Here is a 4615-nt window from a genome sequence, read left to right on the forward strand (position 1 = left end):
GGCAAGACCCAGGACGACACCTCGCACGCAACGGGAAGCGAGCTGGAAAGGAGACCGCCCAGCCTGAACACCGGACACCGCCCGCGGCCCGCCCGAGGACGGGGAGCGCAGACGAGCCCGGCCCGCCGGGGGCCCTCTCCGACGCGACCCGAAAGGCCTCATCGATCGGTCGGGGAAGACAGCAAGGACGACAAGACGGGTAAAAAAGGCCTCCCCCACGGTAGGCCAAAACGCTGCGTGTTCCTGAGACAACAGGGCAGCCCCGAGCCCACCCCGCGGGGACTATTCGGGGCCGGGTGGTGAAAAGGCCGACGAGAGCTCCCGCGAGCCCCTCTTATCCACAAAAAGCCACCGCGTTTTCGGTTCCCCGCTTCGCGGGCTCCAGCTTTAACGCCGGCAAAAGAGCGACAAGAGCGAAAAAGGAGAGGGAAAAGGCAGAAAGGGAAAAAGGGGGGGTGGGGGTTGGAAAGAGGTAACGGGGGGGGGGGGCCGGACGGAGAGGGGGGGAAGAGGTAAGAGAGGGGGGAGCAGACGGAGGAGGGGGGGGAAAAGAGGTAAAAGAGGGGGGAGCAGACGGAGGAGGGGGGAAAAAGTTAAAAGAGGGGGGGCGGGAGGGGAGGGAGGAGGAAGGGGGGGGGAACAAAACAAAACAAAACAAAACAAAACAAAACAAAAAAAAAAACCCAGTACCGCCACCTGGGCCGAACCACCGGGCGCCTAGGCAAGCGCAAGCAAGAGCCGGACGCTGCTAAGGGGATCTCAGCGCCTGGACGTAACCGACGGGCTCGCCCGCCACGTGCCATCATCGGAGCCCCTCGCTCAGCTCACGGACGGGGCGGCGAGAAAATTGAGACCTGGGGATCGAGTCCCGCCACGGTCTTCCCAGCGTTCGAGTGCCGGCCTCCTCCGCCGCCGGTCTTTTTGCTCTCGGTCCACGCGGACGGAGACGAACGAACCAAGCTCGGGAAGCGCCGCGAAAGGCTGCCCAGTACACCCCTCACTATCGACGGCTGAGCCGCGGAGCGTGACAGCCTCTCAGCTAGCGCTGCTGCGGAGACGAGCCACTACTCGCTCCTGTAATACGGACAGACACTTCTCCGCCCGCGCTGGAGCGCAACACCAGACTTGTAGGCTCACCCGGTTGGTGCGCCAGCGACGACGCAATTTTCGATGACTCAACTGGAGGCAGCGAGAAACGGGCCGCCTCCTCGACCGCCTCCGGAAGCGACGCGCCCGGCAAGATCTATCGCGGGACCTGGGAAATGCGGCTAAGTCCGCCGCGAGCCTGAAGTCCCCCCCAGAGACGGCGCGCGGAACTCTCCCTGCAAATCCGGCTAAGTCCCGGCGGAGCCGGCTAGACCTGACGGCAAACTGCGGCCCCCACCGCGAGCTCGCCGTCCGCCCGCCCTCCGGGAGGCTCGCAGGCTCGGGCAGCGCTTGCCGGGCGGGTGAGGCGCGGGTCCCTGCAAATCCGGCAAAGTCCCGGCGGAGCCGGCTCGACCCGACGGCAAACGGCGGCCCCCACCGCGAGCTCGCCGTCCGCCCGCCCTCCGGGAGGCTCGCAGGCTCGGGCAGCGCTTGCCGGGCGGGTGAGGCGCGGGTCCCTGCAAATCCGGCAAAGTCCCGGCGGAGCCGGCTGGACCGGACGGCAAACGGCGGCCCCCACCGCGAGCTCGCCGTCCGCCCGCCCTCCGGGAGGCTCGCAGGCTCGGGCAGCGCTTGCCGAGCGGGTGAGGCGCGGGTCCCTGCAAATCCGGCAAAGTCCGGCGGAGCCGGCTCGACCGGACGGCAAACTGCGGCCCCCACCGCGAGCTCGCCGTCCGCCCGCCCTCCGGGAGGCTCGCAGGCTCGGGCAGCGCTTGCCGAGCGGGTGAGGCGCGGGTCCCTGCAAATCCGGCAAAGTCCCGGCGGAGCCGGCTCGACCGGACGGCAAACTGCGGCCCCCACCGCGAGCTCGCCGTCCGCCCGCCCTCCGGGAGGCTCGCAGGCTCGGGCAGCGCTTGCCGGGCGGGTGAGGCGCGGGTCCCTGCAAATCCGGCAAAGTCCCGGCGGAGCCGGCTCGACCCGACGGCAAACGGCGGCCCCCACCGCGAGCTCGCCGTCCGGGAGGCTCGCAGGCTCGGGCAGCGCTTGCCGGGCGGGTGAGGCGCGGGTCCCTGCAAATCCGGCAAAGTCCCGGCGGAGCCGGCTCGACCGGACGGCAAACGGCGGCCCCCACCGCGAGCTCGCCGTCCGCCCGCCCTCCGGGAGGCTCGCAGGCTCGGGCAGCGCTTGCCGGGCGGGTGAGGCGCGGGTCCCTGCAAATCCGGCAAAGTCCCGGCGGAGCCGGCTCGACCCGACGGCAAACGGCGGCCCCCACCGCGAGCTCGCCGTCCGCCCGCCCTCCGGGAGGCTCGCAGGCTCGGGCAGCGCTTGCCGAGCGGGTGAGGCGCGGGTCCCTGCAAATCCGGCAAAGTCCCGGCGGAGCCGGCTGGACCGGACGGCAAACGGCGGCCCCCACCGCGAGCTCGCCGTCCGCCCGCCCTCCGGGAGGCTCGCAGGCTCGGGCAGCGCTTGCGAGCGGGTGAGGCGCGGGTCCCTGCAAATCCGGCAAAGTCCCGGCGGAGCCGGCCTCGACCGGACGGCAAACTGCGGCCCCCACCGCGAGCTCGCCGTCCGCCCGCCCTCCGGGAGGCTCGCAGGCTCGGGCAGCGCTTGCCGAGCGGGTGAGGCGCGGGTCCCTGCAAATCCGGCAAAGTCCCGGCGGAGCCGGCTCGACCGGACGGCAAACTGCGGCCCCCACCGCGAGCTCGCCGTCCGCCCGCCCTCCGGGAGGCTCGCAGGCTCGGGCAGCGCTTGCCGGGCGGGTGAGGCGCGGGTCCCTGCAAATCCGGCAAAGTCCCGGCGGAGCCGGCTCGACCCGACGGCAAACGGCGGCCCCCACCGCGAGCTCGCCGTCCGGGAGGCTCGCAGGCTCGGGCAGCGCTTGCCGGGCGGGTGAGGCGCGGGTCCCTGCAAATCCGGCAAAGTCCCGGCGGAGCCGGCTCGACCGGACGGCAAACGGCGGCCCCCACCGCGAGCTCGCCGTCCGCCCGCCCTCCGGGAGGCTCGCAGGCTCGGGCAGCGCTTGCCGGGCGGGTGAGGCGCGGGTCCCTGCAAATCCGGCAAAGTCCCGGCGGAGCCGGCTCGACCCGACGGCAAACGGCGGCCCCCCACCGCGAGCTCGCCGTCCGGGAGGCTCGCAGGCTCGGGCAGCGCTTGCCGGGCGGGTGAGGCGCGGGTCCCTGCAAATCCGGCAAAGTCCCGGCGGAGCCGGCTCGACCCGACGGCAAACGGCGGCCCCCACCGCGAGCTCGCCGTCCGCCCGCCCTCCGGGAGGCTCGCAGGCTCGGGCAGCGCTTGCCGGGCGGGTGAGGCGCGGGTCCCTGCAAATCCGGCAAAGTCCCGGCGGAGCCGGCTCGACCCGACGGCAAACGGCGGCCCCCACCGCGAGCTCGCCGTCCGCCCGCCCTCCGGGAGGCTCGCAGGCTCGGGCAGCGCTTGCCGGGCGGGTGGGGCGCGGGTCCCGGCGCTGCCGGGCACTCGCCAGCCTTTTCTCGGCTGTTAGGGGTTGCCTCGGCTTTCCCGCTCCGTCATCTGACAATCCCCCTGAAACAGCCTCTGGCTGGTGCTGGGGGCCGGGCGGGCAGAGGCAGCAGCCTGGGTCCCGGTGCTCGCCAGCTTGTTTTGTTCCGTGGGGGCTTGGTTGTTTTTTTGGTTTCGCGGTCCGTCTGCTGACACACAGCCCACCACCCCGTCCCGCCGCGAAACACGTCTCTGGCTGGCGGTGGTGGGTGGGGGGACCAGGACCGCACCAGCTACGCACAAAGAGAAAAATGACCGCGACCGCTGAACCCAGGACGCACCGAAATACACCAGCCGATGCAGCCCGGGGTTCTGCAGATGCTGCGGCGCCCACCCCTCCTCCGCGGTGCCTCCCCCCGCCCCACAATGGGCTGGGAACAGATTGCAAAGATGTTCTTCTGGTTTGTGGTTTGGGGGAAATGTGTCTGAAACTGAGGAGAAGAGATGAAGATAGCGTGGCCGAGGATAGAAGGGAGGATTACGTTGCTCTTGCTGAGCATCCAAACAGGGTTCCCCACCACTGATGTTCTCACGGTTAAGTCTGTGGAACGTTAGGCACAGGTTAACGGTCGGCCTCAATGTTCTCAAGGGTCCTTTCCAAATCAAAAGGATTCTGCAGTTCTAAGAAAAGTTGATGTTTAGACTCAACTCTGTCCCTCGTCAGAGAAATGGCACTGCAGGAAGGCCGTGCGTCTGCCAGCTGAGGGAGGGAGCATCAGCACTTGCTTCGGCCTGTTTCCTATGGTGTTGCCCTGGAGCGCCGAGGAGCCCCGGAGGGAGCCCCAGCGGGGCAGAGGCAGAGCCACCTCGGGCTGGGCCTCTGCTGCTGAGCTGGGCCGGGCTCCCGGGACGCAGATAGACGCTGGCGAGGGGGCAGAGCTGCAGAGAGACAGCTGCTCTGCCCAGGCGCAGGGCCGGCCGGGGGGGGCACCGCCTGCAGGCCCCCAGGGGAGACCTGCCAGCCTCAGAGAGCTGAAAGGCACTCCGCAGCGGAGGCTGCCGAGAGGTTTCA

This window comes from Lathamus discolor, unplaced genomic scaffold (genome assembly GCF_037157495.1).
Source record: "Lathamus discolor isolate bLatDis1 unplaced genomic scaffold, bLatDis1.hap1 Scaffold_306, whole genome shotgun sequence".
Taxonomy (NCBI): Eukaryota; Metazoa; Chordata; class Aves; order Psittaciformes; family Psittacidae; genus Lathamus; species Lathamus discolor.